The sequence below is a fragment of the Leuresthes tenuis genome, unplaced genomic scaffold, assembly GCF_036924035.1.
Source record: "Leuresthes tenuis unplaced genomic scaffold, fLeuTen1.0.hap1 SCAF_16, whole genome shotgun sequence".
In the NCBI taxonomy this organism is placed as follows: Eukaryota; Metazoa; Chordata; class Actinopteri; order Atheriniformes; family Atherinopsidae; genus Leuresthes; species Leuresthes tenuis.
In genome coordinates this window covers 13,246,529-13,261,882 of record NW_027325370.1, presented here as the reverse complement: position 1 = coordinate 13,261,882, position 15,354 = coordinate 13,246,529, and the positions used below count along the sequence as shown (strand labels likewise).

General features: G+C 38.6%; 1 protein-coding gene across 3 annotated transcripts in view; it reads right to left on the bottom strand.

Moving 5' to 3' along the window:
• Positions 1-1,611: 1,611 nt before the first annotated feature.
• bsna (bassoon presynaptic cytomatrix protein a) overlaps positions 1,612-15,354 on the bottom strand; it is a 141,143-nt gene continuing 127,400 nt past the window's right edge. For 2 of the 3 annotated variants that reach the window (XM_072367605.1, XM_072367607.1), the window contains 3 exons: positions 14,950-15,086; positions 13,125-13,218; positions 1,612-8,313 (listed from right to left, as the gene is read on the bottom strand). The gene's annotated coding sequence lies outside the window, so the exon portion shown is untranslated. The remainder of the gene's footprint in view (positions 8,314-13,124; positions 13,219-14,949; positions 15,087-15,354) is intronic. The other variant, XM_072367606.1, reaches the window with a different exon arrangement.

Sequence of the window (15,354 nt, the reverse complement as noted above, 5' to 3'; positions counted from 1 at the left end):
AATTCTGTGCACAGATGGTTTCGTTAGGTTACTTGAATAGTTATTTTGTCAGAACCTACTGCCGTTTTAAGAACTGGAAATGCTTGACAGGGACAGCGAGTCGTTATGGACTTATTTTCAATCCCAGTTTCAGTTTCTGACTCTGATAAAAGAAACAGAAATATATGTAAACGAGAACAGCTTTATTGGGAATTCAACTATATTAATTTATACTTGCACTTAACTGTTTTTTTTTTAGAAATATTTAACTATGAAGCAGATGCAGAGCATCGAGGCCAGTTTGAGTCTTAACAGAATATGAATAAATTGTCTTAACATTAACATGTCAAAGGCACCTACATTTTATGCTTCAGAGATATCGATTTTAAGTTGACTTTGAAAACCAAATATACATCAAGCAGTTGACTGCGTTCCACCCAGCCCTCACTCACCTCGACCAAAAGGAATCGTATGTGAGAACGCTGTTAGTTCTGCATTCAACACCATCAGCCCCCAACAGCTGATCAAGAAACTGGCGGGGCTTGGATGTACTGCATCTCTCTGCAACTGGCTGCTGGATTTCCTCACAAGCAGTGTGGATTGGCACCAGGCACATCCAACACCGTCACACTAAGCACCGGGCCTCTCCCAAGATTTGTGCTCAGCTCCCTGCTCTTCACATGACTGCATACTAAGTTTCAGCACCAACCTCACCTCATTAAATTTGCGAATGATGTTGTGGGCCTCTTCAGCAGCAACAATGAGACAAACCTCAGGAGGGCCGGCAGCCTGCCAGTCAGATGGTGTAAAAATAATCTACTGCTGAACATGGAGAAAACAAAGGACATTGTTATAGACCTCAGAAGAGGCTCCTCCCAACTGACAAGGGTCAGCACCACAAAATATCTGGGAGTGAACATCACTGATGACCTCTCCTGGACAACCATCACATCACTGGTGAAGAAGGCTCAGCAATGTCTGTAGTTCCTCCACAAGCTGAGGAGAGAGTGCGCTTTGGTATCCATCACGTGCACTTTTTACAGAGTCGCCATCCAGACTGGCTGCATCATTGTATGGAGGCTGCTCTGCCGTCTACAGGACAAAAATCTGCAGCACATAATGAACACAGCCAGCAGGATCATAGGCCCGCCCCTCCCCACCCTCTCAGACATTTGGAACTCCCACTTCACCTGGAAAACAATAAGCACAGCATCAGACCCAATACATCCTTCTTACCCCCATTCAGCCTCCTGCCATCCAGGAGGAGGTGCATGGACAGTCAATACACTCTCTTCGTAGTGTATTTACATGCTTCAAAGCATTTGACTAGAATGAACTTTTTTGCCTTGTGAAAAGTGGGTTTTTCCCAACAAAAGTAGAAACATATTGCTTTTCCAACTTATTAGTGCACAAACCCACTCCTCTTGCTGTCTAAAAACAAAGAATGAAAGTGGGGCTTTACAGCTCAGTTCACCCTGTTTCCAATCCAGTCTATCCATCTGATCTGGTTGAAGTGTTTTACGTGAGGTATGTTTTATTCTAATTGGATCTGATTTAAGATCGTATTCAAACACAGGATCTAAAATTACATTTAAAGAAGCTAAGAGAAAAGCATACGCAGTTGTTTTGTTATGTATTTGTCTTTTATTTAGTTTCCTGATTGAAATGTATTGTAAGGTCATAATTTGTCATTCATCACATTACATGGCATGATGCACCAGGTCTACTACACCCATTTACAGGAGGAATACACGGAAACATACACAAGGTTTTACAATGGGGAAACAGGAAGTTTAGCTCATTGCACTTACAACAGTGAATGGAACACTTTGTAGTCATTTTTAGGCTCACAACCATTGTCTGTGTTTTATTTTTACCCTTTTCTTCAATCGTTTGGGTTATTTTACAATTTTTTTTAAACACATCTCCATTGTCCAATTCACCCTCTTCCACCATCTCCATAAGATAATGGTCCACCCAAAAAATTTCTTGGAAGCCAGAATATTTTTCCTATTTTTTTTGTTTTTGTTTTTGATGTCATCTCATTTTACAAACACAACATGTATAGAAACTCTACACAGACCAATGTTTTTTTTTTTCATATCCGAATACAACATTTTTTTATTTTTTTTTAAACTGTCTGCACGAGCCAGCCACACACGTACACAATGCAATTTGTCATTTATTACTGCTCTTGTTATGTAGTTTTTGTCATCTTTTTTTTAATCAAAAAGCACAAGTTTTGGCAGGGAGTCGTCAGCTTGCATACGCTCCAGCTTGTGTCGCCGTTTGTATTGCAAAGGCCTCTCTCATGCCTCTTGTGCATGTGTGTATGTCTGTTTGTGTCTGTGTTGCAGTGTGCTAACATGTTTTTAGATTTACATGTTGTACAGGACATGTCCTTCATGGCATTTACATGTTTGTTTGAAGTGGACTCTGGTCAGTTCTCATCTGGTATTTACACTGGAAAAAATATGGCAGCCCGTGAGGTGGAAAGTCAAAGAGGTGAGTGGAGGTAGGGTAGGGATTGGGTGGGGAGGTGTTCAGGTCATGCATTTGTCATTTTACTTTTATGATTCATTACATGTGAAAGATGGGGAAAAGAACTCTCCCTGATGGTTTTACATTGAAAAATGGATGTTTCTCTCATGGCTGTTTGATTCGGCATTCTTCTTCATTTACAACCTCTCACTTATGAAACATTAACTTTTAATATATTAATATATGCATTTCTTTTCTTTTAAAATCTTTCTCTGGTCCTGCTATACGTTGCCTGTCTTCCAGACCAGCAGCAAGAGCAGTGGTGACGACACTATGCTCAGTGCGAACAGAACAGGTTTTTGTTTTGGTTCAGAACGTGCTCAGTCACACAGTCTGGATTTTCCAAATAAGGATTTCACGCTTCATTTAAATACAGCTGACACAGAAAAGCTGTGTTTTTATCTCTATGTGGCACTCAATGTTTGCTCATACACAAAATAGAAGACACGTCAAGCCGTCACAGCTTAATATATGTAAAATCCAACAGTTTTCAGTTGCTAACTAATAAAAACAAGCACAGGAATTTTGTTCCATTTGAAAGACCATGTTGCTCTACTGCTGACAATTTTGAGAAAAGTTATACATTTTGGTTGTTTGGAAGCACTTCGAGGTGGATTTGGACTCTTATCTGTCTTATGATTAGTCGACATTTGCGCTTCAAACATCTTGGAAAAAACAGGCTGTGGCTCGGTGGTTCTACCCACTGGTGGTTACTGTGGTCTGAGCACACCATTAGTCCATTGCATTCCTGGATATAGACAGACACCATGCAGAGTATAGACAGAGACCATGACTGGCTAGAGGGCAGTAACAGGATGGCTTTCTTCAGTGACCAGTATTGTATTATAAAAGCCCTTGCTGCTATGCATATTTAAATCACCTTCAGAGGCTGTATTCACACAGGAGCAAATAGAAAAAAAAAAAAAAACAAGGTGACATTACCACACATTGACACAGTTCTGTGTACTTGTGGCTTTGTCATTCACATATTTTGACTCCCTCCGGTGAACCGCAGCTGTGGAACCACATCTGTGCCACAAAGTGTTCAAAATCTGAAGCACTACCCTTGCAAGAACACTTCCGCTATCCTCGACTGTCTTTTTTGAACACCTTCACTGCGATGCTGCATTTAGTGTGTGCTTTCCTGAGGCAAAAGTGATTGAAGATTGTTTTATTGAACTTTTTTTTTCTTTTTTTTTTTACAAACCTCCAAAAACATACAACACACATTAGAGGAAGTTGGTATTAATTTGGGTAACTCAGAACTCTCGCTCACATATAGTTTGTTCTACTTTGACACCTAATTTTAAGCTTTCTTGTTAAAGTCACTGATCTGGTGGCAGTGTATCTCTGAGGTGATGTCTGTTAGGGCCACATGCACCAGATGTGCAACTGAACAGACTGCAATGGAGGAACAGATCCAGAACAATCAGATTCTTAACTCTGTAGCTGAATTTAACCCGATGTAGGCAGAAAAAAAAGAAGCACAAACCCTGAAAGGATGTTCATTTTAACAGATAAAGTAGTATTAATTGTAATCAAGTTCATAAAAAGGGAGAAATTGTGTTAAAAGTATTTAAACCATCTAGTCAATTGACAGCGTGTTGGGCATTTCTTTTTTAAGAAAAAGAAACCTTAAATATATCATTGTGATAAATAAAATAATCAGTCTGTTCAGGCAGACTCTGAAAAGTGACACTCTTAAACATTTCTTTTATTTAGATTTTAAAAATCTAATTATTATGGTTGAGTATTAATCCTGCAATAGATAACATCTTAATAAACAGATTTTCTCATTATATATGTCTATAGATTTCAAACCTATTTCATCTCTCTGGCCAGCTAGCTCTCTTACCACACTATGATAAAATAAATTTTTAAATAGATGAATTATCTGATAAATGTATCTAAAAAAATATACATATATAATCAATTTTTTTTTTCTACCCAGGTCAGTGACCTGTGAGCCTCAAAGAGTTATAAAGGAGTTGGGATTTAGCGGGTATTTTCATTTGCATATACCACCGTTTTTTTTAAAATCTGAATGTCCATTTTAAATGTGCTGCTACTAAACTGCTAACTCAGATAAAGTCTGAAAGTTGGCAGATAATTTCTTGTTTCTTAGGTACACACATCTATCTTGCAGTGTATTCATCTAATAAATCTTAGATTTTAGGTAGAGCACATTTTAAACTCTCTCTCTCTCTTTCTCTCTCTATCTCTCACACACACACACACACACACACACACTCACAGCAGCTCACAAACTCACTCTTGCACAAGTAAATTCAGAATCTTGGAATGCCTTGAGTAATGCTTCGCTAGTAGCTTACAGCAGTTTCCAGACAAATCTAATCTGTAGATTTAATATCATCATGTCTAATACTTATACATCTGAATTAGCTTTTTGTTTAACGTCAACATTTTTGGTGCTCTATTCACTGGGTGACAATATCTGCAAAAGAGGATAGCTAATTATCATAAATTCTATGTCTGATAATTAAAAAGACAAAATAAAGGAATTATTCTTTTTCACTCCTAAATAGACCCCAACCATAGTAAGGAATATATTAAAATCGTTCTCATATATTCATGGAGTTTATATTTATTATATGTCTATATACTTTTTTATACATAAATCTCTGGACAACTTTTCTGAATAGTCAATCCAACCCTGCTAAACTAATCAAGATGACCCTGCAGAGTTGAGTTCAGGACAGTTGGGATATTTTGCTGTTGCTACTAACTGAATAACGTATTTGTATCAGTAATAGCAATTGGTAGCATTTTTGCTTTTTTCCTGATGTTCTTAATAAAACCTAGATCTCAGAAGGAATTACTGATTAGTTGAAAATATTTCCCTTCCTCAGTTTCACTACATGAAACATTTCCTTGAAAACATAACACATCCAAGGAAGTGGCGCTGCTGTGTTTTCAATCTATAGCTACCAGAGGTTCAATTTCCCAGCTGTCATAAACATATCTTTGACCCCCAATCTCATAGGGGGAAGGGACCTTGAACAGGTTAACACAAGCCAACTAAATACCTCTTCTTATTTTCTAACTTACAGGTAATAACGATTTCACTAAATTCAAACAAAGCAAACATGATATTATAACTTAGGAGTGATATACAATGACTGACTTTTTCCTCATTATTGTTCACATGCCTTTACCTCCTCAAGCTTCTGTTTTTCCAAATATGATTCATTGCATAGAACGACTGGAGATGAGAGGTCGCCTCTTTTGCCCACCATATTTGTTGGAGTTTGAACTTGTGTTGGTTTTCTTTTCTTTGTCACATTGGATGATGGTTGTTAATTACACGCATACACAACCCCCACACACATACGTACAAACATTAGGAACAGAACAATATAGAGGTGACTGAGGTTTTCTGCGCCGGGCAGCATGCGAAGGTTCCCAGCGAGCGTTCACACAGACAATATACAGCAAAAGTTGGTCGGTTGGTTCGTTTCGCTGAAGGCCTCACAATGTTTGGCCAGAAGAAGTGCGTTTTGAGTACCAAACCATGGATCCCACAATGCACTGCAGGAGCAACAGCAGGGCAAGCACTGACCTGAGAAGTTTCCATGACAACTGACAGTCAGAGAGAGGTTTTTGAGGGGTAGGGTTACAAGTCTGGACTCCACCACGATAGAAAATCAAAAGTAAAAAAAAAGGCGAGTGACTTTGTGACACAACCAAGTGTGTTATTTTTGGTTCCTCAGTCACATGAGCGCTGATTTGTTGGTTTTTTTTGTTGTTTTTTACATTTTGACACCATTTCAAGTGTGCTCTCATGTGCATTTGACAGAGTGAAAACACATGCTGACACACACTCGTGTAGGGAGCTTTTTGTCGACTCCCAAAAAATGTCCAGGAGGATCAGAAGAATCACATCAAAACCCAAACCCCTGCCAGTGATGAATAAGTCCAGTTCTGCTGCAATGTGTGACTGGTCTGCTTTTCAGTGCCTCTCTGCTGCCCTGCAGTGCTTTCAGATCAGACTCCAGTTGGCTAATGCAAGCAGTGTATCACTCCGATCCACTGACTGGTTGCTTGACAACTCCAATGTCTCACCAGTTAGTTGGAGGAAAAGATCCCGATGGAACCAACCTCGTGGTTTAAAGGTGAACCTCCTGCTCTCTGCTGCATTTGGACAGCAGTCGTAAAGCACTGGAGTTCTTTTTTGTAGTTTGTTTAAATCAGACTTGAGCAGAACATTGGTGGTAAATTAGACAGACGGAAGCAACACATTTCTATTCCATCATCTTTTAAAATGACACCAAATTGTGCTCTTTACTTTCTTACTCTATTGCTTTGATAATTATTATTAATAAAGAAGGGTCAGAAAATTGTCAGGGGCTTGATGAAAATAATTTCTTACAAATAAATAAATAAATAAATTAAAAACAATATCACAAACAGTTATCAAAAATTAAATGTTAATTTAAAAAAATATAAATTAATCTCTCTCTGGCCGGCGTTCCAGTTGATATTACTACTTAAAAAAAAGGATGTTATGGAAACATGGTCACAGGATGTAAAAAAACAAAAAAAAGTTTCACTTAAAAATAAAATGTTTAGAAATGATTAAGGCGATATTGGTAACCTGCAACATAAAAGCCAGACAAGTAACAAAATCAAATAAGTAAAATAAAGCAAACACAAAGAAATGACAGCCACTTCCAAAAAGCATGAAAAATATGTGAGAGACAGATCTTCTGGAGCAATTGGAGATTACCATTTGCCACAAATACTGCAGGTAAATGTCGTCTTCATGGCTTTGTAACGACTGAACAACAACCCTACCACATACAGCTTTACTCTGAAACCCGATCAGATCATTTCTAGAGAATAGATCAAAAAAGAAAAAGCTCCTCTAAATTCCCATAACCAGAACTCTGTGTGTTGCTCCAACAATCTCTCTTCTTTGATATTATTTACGTCATTTAGCCAAGATGTGTTTTTCCCAGTGTCTTTATGGCCTCTGTTAAGTAATGATGAACAGTGTAAGGTCTTGAATATAAAGTTCATGCATTCCAAATTCCTTTTTTAAAAAAAAAAAAAAAAATCCACTATACTCTTCTTTAAAGACATGGCAAGTCGTGGATCGTTGAACAGGAAAGAAAGAAGAATCAGCATTCAAGAAACTAAGAGAGGTGAGGAAGAGGGGCAAAGTTCCAAGCTGGAATGTAGATAGAAACAGAGAAAACCATGGAAAGAAATGCATGCCAATGCACTCGTTCTGTGTTGGCTGCATTGTCATCTTTGTCTTTTTTTCATTCAGAGTGATATTTCTGTAACTTATTTTCCTTCTCATTGTTTGGTGATGTAACAAGAGGTTTTCAGTACCAGAAAAACCTGTAGTGCTTCACATTTTTCCAACTCTTTCTTTACTTTGACAAGATCAAAAGGAGGAGGGAGGCAGTTTGTTGCTGTTATTCCCGGGTTTGAGCACAAGACTGGGAAACCAAGGATCCCTACATGCCTCCACACCTGTGGCAAAGCTACAACGTTCTGTGGGCCAACAACACATTCCTGCTTCCATCCATTGAATCTGAAGAGTTAAAATCCACATGAAGGGGTGAGGTGATGTACGGCCTCGTCTAGTGTTCACCTTCCATGCAGATCTCTGGCTGTCACAGAGCTCCCCTTGGAAGCGGAATTTTCGTTTGCCGGCATTTTCATTCCTCGGTGCTCTTTCGGAATGAGGGGGCACAGATGTTTGTAGCGGCTGAAGGTTTATTCAAGAGGCTGCACAGGATGGTGGCTTGGGCTTTGAATGATCTAAATAGATTTTTTTTAAAAAAGAGAAGAAGAATTTAGTAATAAATACTGGACAAATACAAACATTTTAAAACATACATGAAGACAAGGACGCTCTACACAAAGGTGGTCACTGCAGAGTTGTAATGATGTAATAATAAGGCTATCCACTAGATGATGTGTAAACTTAAAGAACACCGCTTTTGATATAGATGAACACACAGACATCCAGCTCTCTCATTAATGAGTATGCTGCTGGATTTACAGTTTTTTCCTCTACAGTAAAGGTTGAGCATACTTATGTAAATTATCAAAACTATGCTTTTTATTTTGATGCTTTAATTAAAAAAAAAAGGCTGACCCACTCCTACGTTAAAAATAGAGGTGATAATGTGTTGTATTTGCTGAACCCATTTTATTAGTTGTGGATGTTCATGCAGTGAAGGGCTGCTGCTGAACAAAGCCAATAATCTTGTTGTGAGAATAAAGCGTAAAGCCCTGACATCAGTTCCCAATGCAACAAAATTGTTCCCCGTTTAATAAATCCATCACTGTCACACATTTGTGTTTACGCTGTTCAAAGCTCGCTTGTATCTGCCTTGTTTGTGGGTCTCATCATGAGTGCATTTCAAGCTCTGATTACAAGAAGATTACACCCCCAGATTTCTTTCCTATTTGGAGAAAAAGAAAAATAACGAGCAGTTAAAATAAGAAGAACAAGGCCAGAGAAATTCCAAACTCAGCCTGTGAATGTGTGCTGACACAACACATGAGCAAAGATAATGGAAAAGAAGAAGCATATTATGGTGCTACCTGAGCAAACACAGGGGAGAAGTCACTTGTACACTTCAGATTTTCTTTACAGCCCTCCGTTTAGAATTGTTTTTTTTTTAACCATGAAACTAAGTCCATTAAGTATGTGAACCAACATACAACATATGATCTATAATATTATATTAAAATACAAAAATGTACAGAGTTTACTGAAAATGCTGGAAATAAAGAGACAAAACTTAACTTTATCTTTAACATAACTTAAACTTAACTTGAAAGAACAACAAATACTATAACTGTGGAGTAAAGAAATGCTGCTACCTTTTCTAGAGCTCGATTAAATTAGACCGAGGTAAGGTAGAAACCGGTTCTGTGGTCTGATGAATCAAAATGTGAATTTGTTTTGAAATCACAAACCATCTGGCTTGTTACCAGCACACAGTTCAAATGCTGGTTAAAGTGCTCAGAGTATATCTTCCACCATGGCCAGTTCTGTATTTTGTTATTTTAACATTACATACTGCACATTTAAGTTTAATGGGTTCTTTCTTCACCTGTGCTCCAACTTTCCCAGGTTGTATGAGATTTAGGTTGGTAGTTTTATCTGTTTGAGTGTAATGTTACAAACAAATGAAGATATAAAAAGCATTTTGCTTTTTTTCATCTTTCATTAACTGTCGAAACTGTTTCAGAAATGGATTGCATTGATGCTTCGTCACATATGAAATTTGTATACGTGTGTGAGAAGTTTTCCTAAATAACCGTAAAAAACATGAATGGTAAAATTAAATCTTTCATTTCACTTTTCCCCAAATGACTTGGACGTCTTGGCAGTCGATAATCACATTTACTGGTGTCTTTGCACCTTAATGAACTCCTGTTCTCTGGTAGAACCAGTACCAACACACATCTGAAAATGGATTTATGCATATTTTTAGAATCACTGCCTTCCGGTTTTCTTTCCCACTGTGCCTGACCCAGATTAACAGCTCCAAACAAGCTGTATAGCACCAGACTTAATCTGTTTCAGTGAGCACAGGGCCCTGAAGGGCTGGAACACAACACGCATGCACGCACGCACACACACACACACACACACACACACACACACACACACACACACACACACACACACACACACACACACACACACACACACACACACACACACACACATATATACTCACACAAACATGGACAGTGATGTACACAAAGATGCATGATTGTAAGCACACACACACACACTGCCCGACCCATTGGGCAGAGAGTGGAAAGTCGGAGGTATTTAGTCACACTTCTGTGTATTTTGGTCCATTTATCATGATTTGGGCTCACTCCCAATTGCTCCAGATAAGGGAACATTTAATTCTGCACCATTAGTCATATTTAAGACAGCAAAACCCTTTTAATCTTGAAGCCCTTTTCTGCATCACAAGAGTGCAAAAAGTCAAGTCTCTGAATTAATATCTTCCCTGTCCGTGTAAAAGAAAGGTACACATCCTTGGTCTAAACTACATCAAACACCTTAGGAGCTGAACCGAACAGACCGACAGTGAGTCAGACTATCAGTAGCCAACCTCCCCAATGCTCTTGTGACTGAATGGGAGCAAACACACACAGCTGGCTTCCATAAGGAAAATCCTCCAGAGGAGAAAAGTCTGTTTGAAACAGCACCTTCTTACTTGGATTACATCCACCACATAAGGGTGGGTAGTGTTTGTGTATCCACATTTTAGCACCACAGTACACAAAAAAACTGCAGACAGAGATGTCTGCCAAAAGATGACAGAGCTATGAGACAAAAAGGGCAAAAAACAGAATGGAAGGAGAAAAAAACGTGACACTCGTACAGTATTTTAGGGAACAAGACAAGATATGCAAACATAGAAAGTAATTAGAAAGTGATTATCTTGACAGTAAGACATCAGAAAAGTGCAAGAACAAGAGCAAAGGAAAGAAAAAAGATGTATGACAGCAGGAGTGGAGTGTGGGAGAGGAGAGATAAAGAGAGAAAATCTCCTTAGTCAGACAGTCACTGCATGGCTACACAGCACACACAAAGCACACTCAGTCCAGGCTAAGAATATAACCTTTTAGAGCTTATATTGTATGTAACACTCCGAAATGCTACAACTTCAGTCCTGCCCTTCCCCCATGATGCATCAAAGGCTTCAGTGCCCACTGCATCAAGGAAGATCAAAAGACAAAAAAGCATACAACAGATTTTTTGATGATTTCTGCTTCTATTTTTACAGCCTCAGCTCACATAAGACACATCCGTTATCAGAGCTGAAGTGAGCTGACAACGTTGCAGTGTACCTTTACAGCCACAAATGACCATTTTTCTTTGGCAAATACACTGCATTTTTGCTCAGGGAGGTTTATTTGGAATCCACCGCACAAATATGTATGCGCTTTGAACATATTTTATGATCATAAGACGGGGCGTTTGTTTCATGTTAGGGAAAGTGAGTGGGAATGTCATTGTTGATGTCTTGATGTGCAAACTCTTTAACATCAGTTTGAAACACTTGACTCCAGAGTAGAAGAAATCCCTCCAAAAATATTCAACATATGGTAGTCTGTATAACCCCAGTAATTATTACCCCAATTATTAGAAATAATTTTAGTGTTGCGTCTAGTTGCAGACTTCATTCACTTAGATGGTTGACTTTTTTCATGCACTTTAAAAATGCAGTTAAAACATCATTCATAAAACACCCACAATCCCTCTGGAAAAACATCTTATAGGGTTAGGGTTAGGGTTAGATATCTATAGTCTGTCCTGTGCAGTGATGTTAACTCATATTTCACTAGCAGATGAAATGTGGAAATAGAAAGATGTAATTTCAGCGCTCTTAATTTGTCACATGAATTATAAATAAGGAACTTTAGAGACTGTGTGCTGACAAGAGGATGCCTCCGGACATCGTAAAGGTGGCAGTTTAATATATGAATTAAAAAAGTACAATGATTTGGTATGATTTAGGAATGACGACATAATATTGCCACACAATTGCCACACAATGATGGTATATACCCATAGTGTTCCCCTGTTTTTCAGGGGCTTTGTAGCTCTGTTGGTTACAAGAAAATCTTGGAAGCAGAAGTACCAGGACACAACATGTGTAATGGACAATAAAAACAGAGTCCTTTCATTCTGAATCTGATTTTGACTTCATAAGCTGACAACTAAATGAATCTGCAGAAAAGACTTGAACCAGAGTCAGACAGATCAGAATGAGGCTTGCAGTCATGTCTGGGATAGTTTACAGTTTAAAGATATCCCAAGAAAGCTTCCATCCAGTTGTTCATCTCATTTTTCGACATTTGGTCTTTCAGGTGTCCTTCATACCTCAGATATAACTCTGATTTCTGTGATGTTGCCATCAACATGAAGATAAAAGTAAAAAAAAACAACAACATCAGAACAAAATAATCAGATCAGGTAATTGGAGAAATATTTCAGTTTGTTAGACTCGGGGTCACCCTGAGTGGTGATTACGGACCAAAACTGATGTTTGTTAAGTATTATTTCTCAGAAGCACTTTATTTTTGTTCTACATTTAATGAAGAAACAAAAAAAGACTGCACGCCTCACTCTGATCACATTTGGAGTTTGATGCTGCCTTGTCACCATGTTGCTAATGTTTTAGGACAAAACTGACTTTGGCTGATTTATTTCTGCTCAAGCTGACAGCTGAAAGCTTAAAAACCTCACAACCCAGATGCCAGTTATTTTCAGGAGCAGACAGCCATTCAACAGATGCAAAAACCCAGAGGAAGCGTCCGGCTGCTGGAGAAAAAGATGACAAACAGCTTTTCAACTCATAACAAAACTGTGTAGAAGTGTAGAATTATTGATGTGTCACAGTGATCAATCAGTCAAATTGTGTCAAGATTTCTTTCTTAAAGCAAAGATTCACACCAGGAGTTTTCACCCAAATTAACTATCATTGGAAAATTAATTTTAGGATAAATTTTCCAGCAGACATTTGCGAGATGTGTATAACAGTTTTCTACAGCTGCAAGGGTTTTTCTGGAATCAGAACACTTACTGTCTGGTCTGTCAGAGAGAGCAGCACGTTCTCTCTGCCAGTGTGTGCTCAGGTTCGAGACATGATGCGTCCGGTGGATTCCGGTCCTTGATGGCTGCAAGGGGACGCAGCAAAAGTTTAGTCAACATGGTTTTTCCTTATCCTTAGCATCTACTACTGATCTAATACTGGAACTGTTCTTGTCGTCTCGGTCATCAGGAATTTAGAGGAATGAATCCACTTTATGAGACAGTCTCAGGGCTCATTTATGCTCAACGTTAAATATGCAGAGGCACACGGACAGAGCTCTCTGTCCATCCTCATTTCATGCATATTTTGGTATGTTTTTTGTCCACCGCTGTCTACTGTGCTGCCTCGTTTTATGTCTCTTTCTGTGAAGGTGCACTATCACGATCTCCTTCACCGTCGCCATGTTTGCTCTTGTCTGAAACTGACGTCTGTTTGCTTTGGTTTGTGAAAAGAAAAGAAAACCTTTTACATGACAGCATCAGCTCAGATCATTTCCTTGCACTCCTATAAGCACACAAGCTCACACACCTAATCTCTCTTGGTTTTACATTTATAAGTGCTTACAATGGACAATCTGCACATTCTGGACCACCAGAACAAGAGTTCTAAAATCCTCCTTAGGGCTCTTATACAACCAACTGAGGTAAAGAGCCAGCAGCAACAAGAGGCCTCCTCCTGTGCAAGAAGACATAGATCACCACACCAGAAAGGCGTGGTCAAATGCATGAAATACAATAAGGGATACTGGAAGACTGCATAGATTTAAAAAAAAAAACATGTTTACTTTGTGTTTCTCTGTAATGTCATACTATTCTCTCTTGAACAATATTAAGTCGGTCTTCAGTTTCCTTACTCCACATGGTCACAATGTTGTAAAAGTGTAGCTTGTTTTGGCGAAATAAAGACTAGCGTTTGTGTATGACAAGTTAAGTTAGCAGTTAGCTTTCTGTGGTCACTGCTACATCCTTTCTGATGTACTCAAGTGCCATGCTGAACGGCTCAGATCGGAGTGAGCTCTTTCACATACAGATCAATGCGAAGAAAAAAAAATCGACACGGTCTGACGATGCTGATGTTGCATCACACATTGAAAATACAAGAGAAACAGACATTTATCAATGCTTCAGCCGGGGCTATCAGCGGATCGCTGGCTTGGTGTATATGACCACAGAGGTTGTGAGGTTTCCACTACTCAGATTTTGTCAAAATTTGATTTGTAATCATTAAACATTTAGACATGTGTTTGTTGAACATTTTGGTTAAAACAGCATACCAAGTGGACAAATTCACTTTCTGCAATGAGACAAACATGCAGCTGGGGTCTCAGCTCAAACATCATCCTGTACAAATTTCTCTAGATTTTCAGGTCACAAGTTACAACAAGCTCCACTGCAGATGAAATAGTCTGGTGGCACTGTGCATACCAATCCACTCATCATATGAAGATTCATTGGAAATAATTAATTCCCATTTTCCTGAGGTTAATATGTACTTGTTAAAGGAATCATGAGTGTTGGATCTCTACACTTTCAGCCTCGAGGAACTGAATTTGGGGCTTCAAGGAAAAATGGCTGGGACCCACTGCACTAAAAGGTGCAGTTTGGCCAATCTGACATGCAGCAGATTACTATTCAATTATTACTGATTTATAATAGTGATAACAACTGATAACAGTCATTTGGTTGGCTGATAAGACTTGGAGTGGTTTGCTTATCAGGTATTTGACCAGTGACAAGCCTCTGCAGGATGAAAATGAGACAAAAATATTGTTCTTGATCTCATGTTGTTCTTGAAGTTAAACAACTTACATACTCACCAGTATGCTCAGCTCTCCTCGCTGCCTCCCCTCTCTCCTCCTGTTCTCTCTTTCAGTAAAACAAAAGTTGGGGGAACTTGACAGGTTTTTCTGGTACGGGGCCTCAAGATAACTTCTTTTATTTCATTGTCATAGTCCTGCAAAAGTATAAACGTTCTTTTTAATTTCATACAGACTGTATGTCAAAATTCTTCCACTAGTAGCAGTAGCAGTACGTGACTATAGAAAATACAATGTGACGCAGTCATAAACAAATGAAACACTCCTGTTTGCTGTGCATTAATGTAACATGGTACTTAAGTGTTCAAAGATGTGTCAACTCAGATTTTTAGATACCTGTCAGTGCACAGACTTTGTCTTTGAAAACTGAATCAAAAGCCTGTCGGTTGCCTTCATATGTATTTT